Raw genomic sequence first — 19628 nt, forward strand, 5'->3', positions numbered from 1 at the left:
GTTCATTAACAAAACACAAGAGTAACTGACTTGATCTTCATCATCAGGGTAATATTCCCAGGTGTTTTTGATATTGATGACTACTCTGTGATACATCTATTAATCATGCTATACTTGTTAGGTTGTTGATGATGGACATCTCCCATCACCGAGTGTAGTCTTGCTTTCCTGAATCTGAAAGAAGAAAGAAAAGACCAGTTTCTTAATGTTTTCCTTTCCAGGGAACATTTTACTCAAGTATTTTAGATGAGTTGCATTAAAATATAGAAAAATCAGCCTTAATCCTTAGTTTTATCAGTTAAACAGGTTAATTATATTAATTTAACAAATGATTTTTGAGCACCTACTATATATACTATATGTCAAAACTCTAGTCGAGTTTTTTTTTCTGATGTGGGAAGCAGACAATAAACAAATAACTGTATGGGAGTGCTATGCTCAATCCATTCCTGTGTTGTTATATCCTTACTACAATTCTTTGATGTAGGAATTCTTCTCTTTTTTTTTTGCTTCGTAGGGAAATTAACCTCAGGAGGAGTAAGATAATATACCCAGATTCACACTGGTATTACAGAGTTGTGGTTTAAACATACATTTTGATTACTCCAAAGCCTCCCTTTATTGCTAGAAAAAGGAATATTCTATGTAAATTTAAATAACAGCAATAACAAAGCTGTAAGCCTTTCTTTAAAATCATTTAATAATTATAATTTATTCAAAAAATAAATTACCCAAATAGAGAATTTGGCTACATGTTTTGGCCATAGAAAACTAAGTACATATACATGATCATAATACATTATTTCAAATGTCTAAATAAATGGATCTTAGTATAAGTTAGAACTCATAAAAAACCATTCAGTTTATCAGTTATTGTCCAAAGTATCTCATTAAGATAGCTCTAATAGCTTTAAAATTTTTAATATGGTGGACATTGTATTCTGGTAGAGAAGCTAATCATTACGTCAAACAGTGCTCTTGCTAATTGTTCAGCTTCTTGCTCTCTAGTCCTTGGCAGGTGGTGGTGTGGACCCCAGCCCTGTGTCAAGGATTCTATTGCATTATGAATTCTGACTTCATGTTTTGGACATGGAATCCTTTGGAAGCAAGGAGATGAGTTGTGATTACAAGTATGGATGTAAGTGCTTCCAACGTGGAATCTGGGGTCTGTGGTGATATGGGAGTCATCCAACTAGATTACCAGCATCTCTCTGGGGTGTTGAAAGCACTGAGAAATGAAGCATTTTGTGATTGTGTGACGGTATAAAATGGGCAGAATGATGCTTAGAACTTCAAGCTCTACCTCCCAGTAGAACCAGCCAGTTAGATTTTCATACAGCATTTGGACCAGAATACTGATGTGTCTCTTGCTGGCATGTTGTCTTGTTTGTGATTGATTTAGTTCTCATGAATAGTTCTTTGGCATATGAAAATGAGAGAAGTGTAAACTATAAAATAAGGAGTCTCTTAATGCAGAGTATGTGTAGTTTTAAAACAATCAACAGTATCAGCCAAATGGTTGGTTAAATCAAAGGAGATTTTGTCAATCAAAGGAGACTTTGTTTTATTCATTTAGTCATTTCAAAACTGTTTGTTCATTGTTTATAGGTATGCTAGAAACACAAAGTTCTTACCCTCAGAAATTTCATGATCAAGATGTGGAAATGAGACATGCATACTCACATTAAAAATTAAATGACAACTGAAGAGGCAGCACAGGCAATCTATGATTAAGTGCCGCATAAATAGTATGAACAGTAAATGATATGAGCTCATAAAAAGGAAAGATCAAGGAAGGCACCCTGGAAAAACTTGGCATTGCTTTGCTTTTGGATGGGGCTGCAAATGAGTTGGAGATGAATAAGTGAAGAATGTTCCAAGCTGGGGTGAGGGTTGGGGGATCAAAATGGAGTCGACTATCTGAAATTAAGAATTCAGATATAATGTAATCTTTGGGAGGCAGTGGAGAGCTGCAAAGTAGTTACTGACCATGTTGTTCAGTCCTTGCTGTTCAGGTCCTTGCTGCCAGGTTAGGATATTTATACTTAACCTTGAGAATAATAGAGACTCACAGAAGGTTTTCTACAGGGTAGGGTAGTGGAAAGACAAGGATAACATGCTACAGTGACTAATATGATAGAAATGTGCACAATTTCTTGGAACTAGGGACAGATAGGAAAGCAAGAAAGCAGTTTAAACAGTATTTCTTAAAACTTTAATGTGCTTGAGAATCTACCTAGGTAACTTATTAAAATTGCAGAATCCTAGGCTTTACTCCAGAGATTCTGATTAAGTTTAAAGAGGACTCTTAAACTCCTTCTTAACAAGGATCAATGCAGTTCTGATTTAAGTGGTCTTCACACCACACTTGGAATAATACTAAATTAGAAGGCTGTCACAATAATTTAGAAATGAAGTGCTGAAGCTTTGTATTATAATTTTGGAAGTAGGAATGAAAAGGAAGTGATGATTGTAAGGGATATGGTTAAGGAAGAATTGATAATACTTAGAAATGTTTGGATACAGGAAAACAGAAGGAAAAATAGTCTAAGATAATAGTAATGTATTTAATTCAACCTGTTTGATGATTTTTGTTTGTACAACTGGATTTGTTGGTCAACTAAATTCACTTAAAGAGTCAGTGCACATACATATAATGCCCAAATGTGAACTAAGGAGAAAATACAATATAAAATAATGAATATGGTAGCACATGGAGATGAAAAAAGTCCAGATAAAAAATTAATCCACCACTTTGTATTATATTCAAATATATTCTAATAATGTTTTCCCCATCGTGGATTTAGCTAATTCTCAGTCAAGATTTCTGAACTCCTTCCATTAGTAGTTTTTTGAAAATGGATGTAGAATCTCAGTTATCTGAATCTTCCCCATTTAGCTAAGAGAGCAACTCTAGGGAATGTACTGGAGTATACCTGTTATTATTCTCTGTCCTCGATTTGGGGAAATAATTCTAATTAAAAATAATCAAATCCTGAGCCCATAGATAGAACAGATTGGTGGATGTCAGGGTTGGTGGGGGAGGAGGGAGTTCAAAATAGGTGAAGGGGGTCAAAATATACAAACTTCTAGTTATAAAATAAACAGCCCTGGGATGCAATGCATAGCATGGTATCTACAGTTGATAATACTGTAATGTATATTTGAAAGTGCTAAGAGAATAGATTTTTTTCATTTTTTTAAACTGAAGTATTGTTGATATACAATCTTATATTGGTTTCAAATATACAATACAGTGGTTCACCAGTTACTTATTAAGTCCTCACCCCTACTAGGATGGCTACTATCTGTCAACATAGGAAGATGCTATAAGATCATTGGCTGTATTCTCCATGCTGTACTACCATCCTCATGACCACCTTATACTAAGATTGAGATTTTTTTTGTGCCCCTTTATTCCCCTAACCCTCCCCACCTACCGACCCCTCTGAGAGTAGATCTTTAAAGTTCTTTTCACAAGAAAACAAAATTGTAACTGTGCGTGGTAATAGATGTTAATTAGGCTTATTGTGATCATTGTGTAACATATATACATATTAATCATGTATACAGGAAAGCTAATAAGTTACATGTCAATTTTATCTCAATAAAAAATAATAGTAGTTTCCATTTGCTAAAGATCTGTCAGATTATGAACCCCGATTCATGGTTTGGACAACATAGTTACTGGAATTACAGTCCATATTGTAAAAAATACACAATCTTGGATGATATTTTCAGTAATTTCCAAGAAAAGCTCATAAGAAAATCTGTTAGGTTATAATTCATATCAGTAAGCCATCAGCAATAGAACTGATGGTATAGGAAAATTAACTTGTAAGTAGTAATTATAATTATCAGAAGTGTTCCAGGTTGATGCAGATTTGGGAGTTATGGTGCTTCCACTGAAACTGTTGCCAATAATTAAAAGCAACTTTCCATCTTTTCTTTTGAAAAATTGAGTTACTTTATTTCATACCTTTCTACTTCTTTAGAGCAAATTATGTGGTATAATGGCATCTGAGAATTTTTATAGATTTCCTTCAGAGTTAGTGTGAGATATAATGTGGTACTAGGAACTGGTACCTTTCTTTTATGCAGATATTACTTAGAATTACCGGAATTTTAAAGTCCTTGGTTCCACAAACAGAAGGAAAAAGATAAAGATATTCAAGTAACTTGAAGAGTTAAAGTATTACATGTAAGTTAATTTCAGTTTAAAGTAGATAATAATCATATTCTTTAGGGTGTAAAGGGATGGTTGGTTTGAAAGAGGGAAGGCGTTGGCTCCTTGAAAGGCACGAGGGAAGTTGAGTGAAGAATGAGGACGTGGGAGAAGTTTTGGCTGCGCGCAAAAGGCCAGCAAAGTAGTAGGTCTTCATTTGTGCTGGGGCAGCTGGAAGTTATGAACAAGGTAGTGCTTCCTTTGGGATGAACTGCCTAACTCAGAAAACTATGCTCTTGAACTCACACAGCTGCTCATCCTCTGGGTACCCTCTGGGGCTAACTTAGAGGCTGCTGAAATCATCTTCCCCTACCGTGACAATCCTATTTGCCTAAACAAGACAGGGGGGTGTTTCCTCACAGAGAATGTTATATACGGTGGCTTGTTAGCTGCACAACTTGTCATATGATATTTTCTTATTCGGTAATGATCAGAGCAAACTGTTTCTATAAAGATTCAGGTAGTAAATATTTTAGGCTTTGTGGGCTATACAGTCTCTGTCATGACTACTCAACTCTGCTGTTGTAGCATGGAAGCAGTCATAGACAGTAAATAAATGAATGGATGTGGCCGTGTCCCAGAAAAACCTAATAATACAGGTAGTAATCTGGATTTGTCTTGTAGCCATAGTTTGCCAGCCTCTGTTTTATTGCAATGTGTGGTATTTCTGTTATGGACTAATAGACCAGTTTAGAAAATTAACACTTTTCCTAGTTAGAAACAGATTCCAGATTAAAAACATATAGAAACCTGACCCAATACTCAATCTGGTAAATTCCTTAAATAAAGAAATGTAAAAGGCTTTGGAGGTGCACAAACAGTGGCTACAAATTGGATTCCAGTATTTTCTAGTTATGTGTAAATTTTGGCCAATTACTGAAGAGACTTCTTTTTCATCTGTAAAGTAGGAATAAAATCTATCTGGTAAACAAGGCAGTGACACTCAGCTGCTGTAGCGTAAGTGAAAAGCCCATTACAGCAACATCTGTCTTATAGCAGACCCTCAGTAAACGTTAGTTTTTTCCTTTTTCTCCATTTGTTAAAAATTACACATGGAATAGAAATAAAAGTAGGAACAAAGCAGAGTAGAAGGTAGAACTGATTTCAGTTTTAAGATAGTACAGCTTTTTTTCTCACCTAAATATTCATCACTGGCTTAAAGACAGTCTTATTACTACTTGGATGTAGCTTGTAATTTTCAAGAGCTCTGTTTTGGTTCTCCATTTCCCCATTTCCTAAATTATATATCAATTATTTATATGCATATATATGCATACATATATAAAATATATGTGTATGTACCGATATATACATATATTGCTCATGTGCCAGATACTGTGCTGACAATTTTACATCTGTTATCTCATTTAATCTTTACACGTAACTTTGCAAAGTTGGTTTTATTATCATCCCCATCTTAGAGATGTAAAAATGACATAAAAGTTAATGTAGGCTACCTGTAGGCACATTTCTGGAAATTTTCAGAGCCGGGACTGAAGCTCAGGGCTTTCTGGTAGAAGTGCCCATGCTCTTAAAAATGATTATGAGTGGTATACTTTACAAAAGGAATATTTAAATGCAATAAGACTAACGATTCAACTGTTTTGGCTGAATACCTTCAGCATTTATCGGTTACTTGACCAACATCAAAGAACTGGGTTAATAAGCCCAATGTGTAGTTTATAGTTGGTCAGTTAGTCCGCATCTTTGAACTGCCCAGAGCCCATTGCAAATAAATCTAGGTCTACGTTGAGAACACTCCAGAAAACATTCTGAACAATTCAGTATATTCAAAAGATGAGATTTCTATTACTTATGCATGAAGAAAATATGCTGTTTTCCATGCACTGAGCCAGGGGGAAATTACTCAGCTTTAGCAATATTAGACCATGGATCTTCCATTTATTTTAAAATGGTAGTGTCACACTGAGTAGAATAATGGTTCATATCCTTCTTCTTCCTCCAAATACTATGTCAAAACTACACTGATTAAATAAAATCTTATATCATTGTGTCAAGTCAGTAAGAAAACAGAGTAAGCAAGCAAAAACAGTAAAACTAACATGTTGAAAAGTCTGCCTTGAATTGTGAATTCTATGTATTTATTTTCTCTCCCAGGTTCTTGTTTACTTCCACTCACCAAGCTACATTTTATAATTCTATTGAAATAAGCAATACCTTTCCCAAATTTTTTGAAGTACTGTTTCATTAAACATTTGATATTCAAAAGAAAGTGAATAACTGGGCTGCAATTCAAGTTAGTTTGTGAGTGTGCTCCAGGTACTGATCTGAATTCTCTCTCTTTTGGAGGGAACATGTATCCCTATGAGGGAACATAATTCCTTAATTCCAGATTAAGAAACTAGTCTTCCCCTCAGTGCCAGGAGCCTCTTTGAATGAAGTTGTGTTTACTTCAGATCTTAAGGATGAGTTTCAGTGCTGCTGAAAAATAACGCATCTCTTACCACATGAGGAAAACCATTTGATTGAATGAGTTAAACTTACTCATCTTTCAATTAATATCAGTTGTAGCAACAGTAGGCTTTGAATTTGGTGGTCTTGGATATCATCTAAAAGTACTCACAGGCCTAGGCCTATTAGAGTTTAATGAATTTAAGCTTGGTTAGTCCTGGAATGGGCCTTATTCATGCAAAGTGGGAGAGAAGTCCCCCTCTTATCAATTACAGGTTTCTAATTTGAGCACCCAAAAGCTGGGTTTCTGTGGAAGTTCTTTTCAATGTGTTTCCATACTTAATTACTGTCTGATTCAGGGAGATAAAGGAGAAAGAAAGCAATGACAAGAATATATCTGTTTTTTTTCCCCATCTATATTATATGGACATGGTGAAGCATAGTATTTTGTGCAAGATCTAGAGTAAAGACAGACCTGGGTTTAAATTTAAAATCTCATTTAATCATCTTCATTATCATAAACAAAACAACAGCAGAAGCAAATTCTTATGGAATGCGTAAAATGACAGGTCTTGGGTTAAATGCTTTCTCCTAATTATTTAATTTGTACAAAACCCTATTATGTGTATTGTCACTGTCCTGTTTACAGATGAGGAAATAGATGTTAAGTGAAGTTACAAAACTTGCCTCCTGAATTATACAACTTTTGAGGATTTGAATTCTGTTTGACTCCTATACCTGCTTTTTAACTAGAGTGTTCCATTTCATTTGTAAGGAAATTAGAAACAAGATATGCTGATAGAGCACCAGGTCCTGGGACTGCAGAGAGGCAGCAGGGAACCCCAGTAAGTCTAGAGCACAGCTCTGCCTTGACAGTGTGAATTGTCATCCTGTCTTTGCCCATGCTTTGTGCCCTTGTGCATGTTACTGCCCTCTCTGTGCCTCTAGTTCTTTATCTGTACAATGGGTATAGTAATAACTTATTGAAAATAAACTAGAACAATGCTGGACTCACTGAAAACTCTGTAAGTATTATCATTGGAATTCAGGTGTTCTGCCCTCTATTGTCATACCTTTTGCCCATTAGAGAACTGAGACATTCAGTGACTGCCTGATTCAGAGATTTATTGCAGTTTCATATACATCAGAACAGTTTGGAGAACCTAAGATAATGTAGAGAAGATAGAAAATTTCTTCTCTGATACTATCCATCTTGAATTTGAAACTGAAGTCTCCTCTCTTTTCTGCTAACTCCACTTCTTGAACCTTAGGCAGCTATCTTGAGTTATTAGTTGTTACTGTTCCTTGCTGTGATGTTCGCTGTCAGCTAAAATGTTAGATGATGAGGAACATTGTATTTTAATGGCAGATATTTGAGAAATTAACATCCTTCCTGACTGGAGGAAAGAAACTTTCTGCAACCAAGGGGATGAAGGGGATGCATATTTGAGATATATGTGTGCTGGGAAGGGGAGAACCAGAGCCAAAGAATGGAGTGGGTTCACCTTGTATTGGAGAGCTGACCATATCTTCTCACAAAAAGTTTTATCCTAATTCAGGGGTTAAGAGCTAGGGTGCAGGTGGGAGAAACCTCTGCCCTCCCTGGCGGCTGGGGGAGACAGGCATGGAGACAGTTATAACTCAGTGTAATAAGGGAATGAATAAAATACAGAGGGAGACAGTCATCCAGGGTGCAGGGACAGAAGTTACACCAGGACTGAGTCTTAGGGGGCCAGACTAAAAAGCACAGGACAACCGACTGGGAGGAGAAGCAAGTGAAAGGGCCTGGAGGGGCAAGGGGCAGCTACAGCCACTCAAGGAGGCTGGACAGGCCTTCTCTGCCATAGGAAGCTCTCCTTGGATCCTTGGCACTCTATAGGGACCACATTTATTTACTGGTATTTGTGTCCCATCTCCCTCTGAAGGAATAGGGGGAGATCATAGGCTTCCTGAGGGCACAGAGTTTTCTATGTATTATTAACTATTATCTCTCCAGAATTTAGAACACACTTTGGTACACAGGAGGTATTCAGGTATTCATTGATTTCAATTGGTATTGACCTTATGGCCTGTCACTGGACACCAAATACATGTAAAAATCTAATAGAAAGGAAGAGGCTTTGGTATCCCTGTTTTGATCCTAACTCCATCCCTTCCTTGGGAGAGGAGCCTTGGCTAATCTCTGAACTACCCTTTTCTTGACTTTAGAATGAGACAGATCTACTGTCAAAGTCCTGTTATGGGGATTAAATAAGGTATGTCCAATAGTCCCTGAGTGGATCAGGCAGACAGTCTCCCCCCTTCCTCTGGGTCTCTCGCACCTTCTCCAGATGCACGGTCACCACCTTGCTGTCCTCAATGAGTCATGAGCTCTCTTCCACCTTCACCTCATTGTGGAGTTCCCTGTCAATGATTGAAAAAAAAAAAAAAACTTTGAAAGGAGGATGAATTCTGTCTTAAGGAGGTTCACAATTAAAGAATTTACACACCTCAACACCCAAAAAGCTAATAACCTAATTAACAAATGGGCAGAGGATATGAAGAGACGGTTCTCCAAAGAAGAAATTCAGATGGCCAACAGACACATGAAAAGATGCTCCACATCACTAATCATCAGGGAAATGCAAATTAAAACCACAATGAGATATCATCTCACACCAGTAAGGATCGCCACCATCCAAAAGACTAAGAACAACAAATGTTGGCGAGGATGTGGAGAAAGGGGAACCCTCCTACACTGCTGGTGGGAATGTAAGCTACTTCAATCATTGTGGAAAGCAATATGGAGGTTCCTCAAAAAACTAAAAATAGAAATACCATTTGACCCCAGAATCCCACTTCTTGGAATTTACCCAAAGAATACAACTTCTCAGATTCAAAAAGACATATGCACCCCTATGTTCATGGCAGCACTTTTTACAATAGCCAAGGTATGGAAGCAACCTAAGTGTCCATCTGTAGATGAATGGATAAAGAAGATGTGGTACATATATACAATGGAATACTGTTCAGCCACAAGAAAGAAACAAATCCTACCATTTGCAACAACATGGACGGAGCTGGAAGACATTATGTTCAGCGAAATAAGCCAGGCAGAGAAAGACAAGTGCTAAATGATTTCCCTAATTTATGGAGTATAACGATGAAGCAAAACTGAAGGAACAAAATGGCAGCAGACTCACAGACGCCAAGAATGAACTAGTGGTTACCAAAGGGGAGGGGCGTGGGAGGGCAGGTGGGGAGGGAGGGAGAAGGGGATTGAGGGGTATTATGTTTAGTACACATGGTGAGGGGGATCATGGGGAGAACAGTGTATCACAGAGAAGGGACATAGTGGATCTGTGGCATCTTGCTGCACTGATGGACAGTGACCACATTGGGGTATGGGTGGGGACTTGATAATATGGGTAAATGTAGTAACCACATTGTTTTTTCATGTGAAACCTTCATAAGAGTGTATATCAATCATACCTTAATAAAAAATAAAAAAAGAGGTTCACAATTATTTTTGACTCAAAATTCTCTTTCGATCCCCCACATTTTTTTATGTTGCCACAGTTTTCAGTTTGTCCAGTGATTTAATCTGGGGAGGTGACAAGTAGAGTGTTTACATACAGCCTTCAGGTTTCTCTTGGCCTGTTTGTCTCCACACTGATGACTGCTTGTTTCTATGTACCTTAGTTTTATCTATTCTGTTGGTGACGATGTGGGTTCCCTGCCCTATGAGTCCATGATTTTTTATTATGCAATAGTCAGTACATACAAAGTGATCTTTTTTAACATGTATGTGGTGGGCTTGGATAAGGTGTAGGCTATAGAACATATAATTTGTGAACTAATCAATCTACTGCATCCACCTGTGAGCTTCCTCCTTCTTCCACTGACCATCATTTCCTTCTCTGCTCACCAGATAACAGCCATCCTAAATTTTATGAATTTCATAACCTTCTAATTTTTTAATACTTCATAAAATATCACATATGTTTTTTATTCTTTAAAACCTTGCTGCTGAAGTATGGTTTACAGACCCGGAGCCTTGGTGTCACCTGGGAACTGATTAGAAATGTCGACCTTCAGCCCTGCCCCAGATCCAGTGAATCAGAATCTGCATTTTAACAAAATCCCCTGTTGATTCATATGCACATTAGTTTGAGGAGTGCTGCACCAAATATGTTATTTTGTTTTCCTTGGATTCTGTTATTTTCCTGTTTCTTGGTTCATTAGCTCAACCAGGCATTTCTAAGACTCATTCAAGTTGCCTTGTGCAGTCTTTCATGACTGTGTCATGTAATATTTGTGTAACTACCTCAGAATTGATCTTTTATTTTTTTGCTGGATACTGAGGTTGTGTCTGGCTTTTTATTATGACGCATAATCCCTGCTATGAACACTCAGGTACGTGTGTGTGTGTAAGAGAGTCTCTGTGATACGTACCCAAGGGTGGAATTGTGAATAGTAGTATATGTGAATGAATACTCACCTTTACCAGTGATAATAAATTGTTTCTCCACGGTAAGACTTCCCATTAATCTACATCTTTACCAACACATGACATCTTCAGGCTTCTTAGTTTTTGCTGACCTTGTGGACATTACATACGCCCTCACTGTGGTTTATACTTGCTTTTCCCTGGTTACTAATGAGATTGATATATTATTCTATGTTTTAACACAATTCTACTTTCCTCTTCTGTGAAATGCCTTTACATGTATTTTGTCTATTTTTTCTTCTTACTGAGTTATAGGAATACTCATTTAAAAATAGTCCTTCGAAAGTTACATGTGGTGTAATATTTTCACCCATTTATGGTCTGTTCTCTCACTTTTTTAATGATCATTTTTGGTGAATGGAAGTTCTAAGTGTTAACATGGTTTGGTTTATCGTTTTCTTTCACTGAGTGCTTTTTGTAACTTTTTTAAAAGAAATCCTCCGTTATGCAAATACCAAATACTGTTCTGAAATACCTCCTTTTAAATATTTTAAACATGTGCTTTTTGCTTTTAAATCTTTAATACAACTGGAATTGAATTCTGTTTATTGTGTGACAAAGAAGTCAAGATTAGTTTTCTATCTAAAGGATAACCAATAGTTAACAGATCAATTTGTTGAATAATTGCTCCTTTCCCAATTGGGCAATGCCATCTCTCTCAAATATCAAGTTTTTATATATTGTAAAGTTCTATGTCTGGGGTCTTTATTCTGCTTCCTTGGACATTTTTTGTATCCTGTGCTAACACTTTACCATGTTCTTTACCAAAGATTTATAACAAGCATTAATAATTGGTTAGGAAAGTACCTGTTGGAAATTTGATGAGAAATCATTGACTCTAATAGATAATTTTGTGGAAAATTTTCTTGTTTATCATACTGATTTTTTTTTCTGTTTATGAAAATGATATCTCTAGGTCATTCCAAAAGTTTTTCAAAGTTTAAAATTTGTCTCATAAAGGTCATACATATATTTTTTTATTATCCTAAGAACTGTATGTATATATGTATATATATATGTGTATATAGATATGTATAGCATTTATCATTTGCTGTTAAATGGAAAGCAATTGATTCTTGCAAATTAGTTGCCCTTCTTAACCCTCTTAACATTCTAATAATATGTCTCTAGAATCCTTTGTATTTTATATGTAGGTAATACCAGAAAATGATAGTTTTTCTTTTCAATCCATGTCTTCAGTTTCTGTATATGTGTGCACGTGTGTGTGTTTTGTCTAATTAAACTAAGTTTTATACTTTAATGATCATTAGAAGTATTAATAATGAACATTTGTATCTTGTCCCTCACAAAAGATATTTTTAATATTTCAGCTAATATCTTTCAGCTCTCTAATTTTTTATTAAACCACCCATCGTCCACTATTATTAATCAACTTATTGATTGACATTTTAATTTCAAAAGTTCTATATTTAGTTTTTCCTTTTGTCTTCTAGGCAAGATCACAGGTTTTGGGCTCAGAATGGCCAGGGCTCAAGTCAGGCTTTGACACTAAACAGTATCTGACCTTAGGCAAATAATTGTCTCAATGACATTTCCACTTCCTCATATGTAAAATAGAGCTAATGTTAGAAATCCTCTATTTTATTTTTTATTTTGATATAGTTAATGTATAATTACTTGAACATTATGGTTACTAGACTCCCCCTATTAATTCCCCCCACCCCACATACCCCATTACAGTCACTGTTCATCAGCATAGTAAGATGCTATTGAATCACTACTTGTCTTCTCTGTATATACTGCCTTTCCCATGTCCCCCCTTCCCACTCATCCCCCCCAGTCCCTCTCCCTTTGGTAACCGTTAGTCCATTCTTGGGTTCTGTGAGTCTGCTGCTGTTTTGTTCCATTTTTTGCTTCGTTCTTATAGTCTACACATGAGTGAAATCATTTGATACTTGTCTTTCTCCACCTGGCTTAAGAAAACCTCTATTTTAAGAAACTCATTAATTACAATACTCAACTAAATTTAATAGAAGCTCATAAAATAAGAAATATTATTTTAAATTTAGATTTTTCTTAAACAAATGAAAAATGTGTACATTTCGCTATCCCAATGCTTTCCTACCACTAGCATCCCAGAGTGTTAAGATTAAGTCTGCTTTATACTTGGACTCTAAAGATTTATAACTGTTTTTGGCCTTTGATAGGCCTAATTTAATAGTAACAGGCTACTTCTAATGATCTCTTTTGCATCTTTGAGATTGAAAATAACATTTCAACACATATTGATTCATTTTTTAAATTTAAATATCAAACAGTAGATGTTTAGCATCCTAAGTCAGTAAGAAGCTTTTGACAGATGGACATTTAGCACCCAAATAATCATCCATCAGGTCTCGCAAATCAAGTCACTTTGAAAGGTCCATGACATCTTCTGAGGGATTTGGTAATATCTGCTCATTTTAAGTGTACTGCTGCTGTAAGATTGGCCATGTTTTTGTAGCTATTTCAATGATAAAACAGTATACAGTTTCAAGTACTTACAAATATCTTGTTGCTTTACAATGAAATACAGAAGTATATAGTCTTTCTCCCTGAGAGAGAGATTTTCTTCACTTAAGAGTATTTTCATTGTTTTCTACATACAGATCTTATGTAGAGAGTGAAGAGAATACCTCCCTAAGGTCAGGTAGTTATTTAGTGTCAAAGCCCGGACTTGAGCCCTGGCCAATCTAAAACTTGTGATCTAGATGACAAAGGGGGAAACTAAATATAGAGAGACCAAACTCTATGCTTCTGTATCTCTATGTACAGAACTTATTTTTTCAAATAGGCATTATAGTATAGTTTTTCAAAGACTTTTACTTTTTATTTTATTTTTTTGAAGAACATTATGTTTACTAGGCTCTCCCCTACCCCAAGTCCCCCCCACAAACCCCATTACAGTCACTGTCCATCAGCATAGTAAGATGTTGTAGAATCACTACTTGTCTTTGTGTTGCAAAGCCCTCCCCTTTCCCCCACCCCCCACATTATACATGCTAATCATAATACCCCCTTTCTTCTTTCCCGCCCTTATCCCTCCCTATCCTCCCATTCTCCCCAGTCTCTTTCCCTGTTAGTCCATTCTTGGGTTCTGTGATTCTGCTGCTGTTTTGTTCCTTCAGTTTTTCTTTTGTTCTTATACTTCACAGATGAGTGAAATCACTTGGTATTTGTCTTTCTCCACTTGGCTTATTTCACTGAGCATAATACCCTCTAGCTCCATCCATGTTGTTGCAAATGGTAGGATTTGTTTTCTTCTTATGGCTGAATAATATTCCATTGTGTGTATGTACCACATCTTCTTTATCCATTCGTCTACTGATGGACACTTAGGTTGCTTCCATTTCTTGGCTATTGTAAATAGTGCTGCGATAAACATAGGGGTGCATCTGTCTTTTTCAAACTGGAGTGCTGCATCCTTAGGGTAAATTCCTAGAAGTGGAATTCCTGGGTCATATGGTATGTCTATTTTGAGCTTTTTGAGGAACCTCCATATTGCTTTCCACAATGGTTGAACTAATTTACATTCCCACCAGCAGTGTAGGAGGGTTCCCCTTTCTCCGCAACCTCACCAACATTTGTTGTTGTTTGTCTTTTGGATGGTGGCCATCCTTACTGGTGTGAGGTGATATCTCATTGTGGTTTTAATTTGCATTTCTCTGATAACTAGCGATGTGGAGCATCTTTTCATGTGCCTGTTGGCCATCTGAATTTCTTCTTTGGAGAACTGTGTGTTCAGCTCCTCTGCCCATTTTTAAATTGGATTATTTGCTTTTTGTTTGTTGAGGTGCATGAGCTCTTTATATATTTTGGATGTTAAGCCTTTATCGGATCTGTCATTTATGAAAATATTCTCCCATACTGTAGGGTACCTTTTTATTCTATTGATGGTGTCCTTTGCTGTACAGAAGCTTTTCAGCTTGATATAGACCCACTTGTTCATTTTTGCTTTTGTTTTCCTTGCCCAGGGAGATATATTCATGAAGAAGTCACTAATGTTCACATCCAAGAGCTTTTTGCCTATGTTTTTTTCTAAGAGTTTTATGGTTTCATGACTTACATTCAGGTCTTTGATCCATTTTGAATTTATGTTTGTGTATGGGGTTAGACAGTGATCCAGTTTCATTCTCCTACATGTAGCTGTCCAGTTTTGCCAGCACCATCTGTTGAAGAGACTGTCATTTCCCCATTGTATGTCCATGACTCTTTTATCGAATATTAATTGACCATATATGTTTGGGCTAATGTCTGGAGTCTCTAATTTGTTTCACTGGTCTGTGGCTCTGTTCTTGTGCCAGTACCAAATTGTCTTGATTACTATGGCTTTATAGTAGAGCTTGAAGTTGGGGAGTGATATCCCCGCCCCTTTATTCTTCTTTCTCAGGATTTCTTTGGCTATTCGGGGTCTTTGGTGTTTCCATATGAATTTTTGAACTATTTGTTCCAGTTCATTGAAGAATGTTGTTGGTAATTTGATAGGGATTGCATCAAATCTGTCAAAGACTTTTAAGTGAATATTAGGTCTCTAAGTTTAATTAAGTCTAAAATTCAACTATGTGAAGATCTATGAATGCAAGTGACAGATCTAGTGGCCACCATGTCCCCTCCTTGAGTTATCCTCATTTCCAAATAGCCTCCCTCTTATGTTCCTCTAGGCTACTGGTTGGCTTAGTATTACTCAGATACAACAAGTTTTCTGCTATGTCATTGTCTTTGCACTTCTTTCATCTACAGCATGGAATGCCGACTTACTCCCTTATTTCCTTTGGCTTTCTGCTCAAATGTTGCTCTGTCAGAGAAGCCTTCCTTGACCACCCTTTACAAAATTGCACTCCCAGGCATCATACTCTAATTGCTTAATTTGCTTTGATTTGCTTTATAGCACATAACCACCTCTAGCAATACTTATATATTTGTTTGAGTGTTTATTCTCTCTTCCAGTTGGAACAGGAGATGCAGAACTTTTCTGTTTTATTCACTTCTTTTTCTCCAGAACTTACTGTTTGACATGTATTAAGTCTTAGATAAATACTGGTTGAATGAATTAATGTTGTGAGACAGTCAAGTGAACAATGATTTCTATGTAGAGTTAAGGTCATGTAGGCTATACTCAACATCTGCAGAAAACTGGCACAGTCCTTGTAGTCTCTTGAAAAACTCATGATTTTGAAAATTTTTAAATCTGAAGAAAGGAGTACATTGTGGCAATGATTAAATGAAATAATGTATGAAAAATGTTTGGCAGAATGCCAAAAGTTAAATGTTCAATATGCAGTAAACTTCCATCTGAATTCATGTTTTCCCCTTTCTTTCTTGTCACAATAAAAATACTGGCTTTTGTCTAGTTTAAAGCAAATCCTTCTTCCGTACCTTACAGTTCAGTCTACCCTCTCAGGGACAGCACACCATCCATTATTCTCCTCCTTTGTCTCATATCCTTGATTTTTTTTTTTCTGTCTTTGCATCCTGTCCATCAACTCTAAATCCTGATCCACCCACAAGGGGGGCTTTTGAAAGTTTACAGAAAGTCTCCATATTGCCTGAGGTGGTACTGCAGAAGAGGTGATTAATTGTCAAATGTTTGCATACTTGCCCACCTGTTCTCAGAGATTTACTGAAATACTTGCCATTTTCTGAATGTTGAACACCCCACAGTTTCTTTCATCTCTAAGTTTTTTTACCTGTGCCAGTTTCTCCCCAGAATGTCTTTACCCTTTGATTCTCCCCCAGACATGCACATACACTCAGCCACACATACATGCTCAGACAAAATGAGATCAGCTAACTTACAACTTGTGCTTGAGCTCTTGACCTCAGCGTAGATTCCACTTTCTCTTTATGAAGACTCACTGAGCTCTAAGAATTGAACATCCTGCCTGTTTCCATAGCATACACTACATATTCCCATCACTCTCTAGCTCGTTCTCTCTCTCTCCCTCAATTATATTTGCTTATTTTGTTTCCCCTACAGGACACTAAGCTCCTTGAAGACAAATATTTTTTTATGTTCATCAGTGAAATACCAAAATCTACATGGGAATTGGCACATAGTTTATAAGCAATATTTTTAACTGTGATTGATGAGGAGTGCCATTAGAAAGTTACAAAAATTGTTTTCCGGTAGTACTGAAACCTATAGGGCAAACAACCAGTTGTACTTGAATTTGCATCAGTGGGCTAGTCAAAGGTAAATCTGCTCAAGTGCAACATTTCTTAGTTTAACATTTATTGCATATACTGTTTGTTTCATATTAGGCACAAAATTACTGAAAAATGACCTAATATTGGAAATAGTGGGATAGTGACTTTAGTACTAGTATTATTTAGTACTAGTACTAGTAATATTGTAAATATTATCTAATATATGTATGGACTTACACAATTTTTAAGAGCCCTTCATATATCTCAAGGATATATCCTAAGCCTGTTTCTTAAAACCATTGAGGACCTGAGTGAAATATAAGACTTTAAATGCATTCTTTGGATATTTTGAACTATGTAGCAGATCAGCCTTATGTAAGACAGTATGTGATGATGAAAATTTCCAACTGATGCATCATATCAAAATAATACATGTTTGTTCAAGTATACATAAGATATAAAAGAATCTTCCTCCCATGACCAAGTTAGAAATGGATCCTTTACTGTAACTTATCATTTAATTCTGAGTTTTGTATAGAAATGGCACTTGCTCATCTCTTAGGTTTTAATTGATATCATTTCTGCTGGAACTCTCCATCATTATTGACAGGAATGTTCTCCTGTGTTAATTGCCCAGCCCAGCAGCAAAGTGAGTGATTGGATCAATAGGGCAGATTTGAAATGCATTGGCAGAAAAGGGTGGTGGTGGATAACAATCTCTGTCTCATGATAATGGCACCAACTAACTGCTTATTAGGCTTGTTCAAGCAAAATACACTGATCATTTACCTGAATTTTCACTTTTTATATAGATGTGCTGATGGTGAGTAGTGAAAGCTTTCAAGGATGCCCCAAATGAACCCCATAGTCTATAAAAACCCTCTCAGATGATGCCCATCTGTGGTCAATCAGTACGGAAAAATAGGTAATTTATTTGACATAAGACCATGGAAAACCAATGGGCTAATGAGATATTTCCATATTCTGATTGTTTTAAATATGAGTAGGCAACTCCTAGATTAATTTAAGTGGAAGACTAGGAGAGCTCAATTTTTAACTGTACCTGATTTTCTTTTAACATAGAGGCAACTGGAGTTAATATATAAAGTGTGTTTTTTCATGAGATCTGAGCTCTTAAACTGAATTTCCCAGAAAATATCCAGGTCACATGGGCAAGTGTATTAAGAGCACCTAGAGTGTTTTTGCAACCATGTAATGAGGGAGCAGGCCTGGATCAGTAGTTACTGAAATCACCTAAGGAGTTTTTAAAAATGCTGTTGCCTGGGTCCTATCCTCCAAAATACTGAGGCAGAATCATTTGGCAAAGTTGGTAAACATACAAAGTCCAGGCCCTAACCTACTTCAAGGAGCCTGGGCCTTTGTGTGCTTGATAGGCTCACTAGGAGATACTGGCAATATAACAGTTTGAAATTACTGGTCTAGTTTTCAGCATCAAAAGTTTGTAAAGCTCTCTGAGTGATACTCCCCAGGTATTTCTAATGTTGGGGATCACTGATGAAAATGATATTTAGGATTCTTCCAAGTCTGGCAGGAATAATCAGAGTTACTGGCTTTTATTTAACATCTGTTCTATGTAAGGCATTTACTAAGCATTCTCTCATTAAATAATCACAAGAATCTAAAAGGTAGGTAACAATAGTACTACTTTGCATATAAAAGACATGGAGGGTAAGTGATTTAGTTAAAGTGTCAACCCAAGCTGTCTCACTTCAAAGGTCACACCATGAACTTTAACTTTTTGGAATTATAAGAGATACTGAAACCTCTCAAAGTTGGGAATGTGTTAGAAGGTACTGAAATAATTTTTTTATATTAAAAAAAAAGTACCTGACATGTGATTACATAATAAAAATGAAGGAATCATTTTAAATAATAAATGCAGAATATAGAAAAAAAAGTGTTCATGGGAGGAGGAAAAAAGATGGCTGTGTGAGAAGTGAGGCAGAAATCTCCTCCCAAAACCACATATAATACAAAATTACAGCAAATACAATTACTCCTAAAACAGTGACCAGAAATAAGATTGCACCAACCAGTCTATATCTGGGAAAAGAGAACATCTCACAGAAAAGGGTAAAGTAAAAAAGCTGTGACCCAGCAGGACCTGAGCGCTCCCCCCACCACAGTTCATGGGCGGGAGGAAGAGAATCTGAGTGGGGAGGGAGTAGAAGTCCAGGACTGCTAAATATCCAGCCCTAGAAATCTATTCCATGAACACAGACCCACATTGCATGGTGCTGCAGAGATTGGAGGAATTGAGAACAAAAGTATTGGAGGGCTTGAGACTGCAAACATATTCCCACAACTGGCTGCCCTGGGACAAAAAAAAGGCAG

This window comes from Manis pentadactyla, chromosome 2 (genome assembly GCF_030020395.1).
Source record: "Manis pentadactyla isolate mManPen7 chromosome 2, mManPen7.hap1, whole genome shotgun sequence".
NCBI classification, from domain to species: Eukaryota; Metazoa; Chordata; class Mammalia; order Pholidota; family Manidae; genus Manis; species Manis pentadactyla.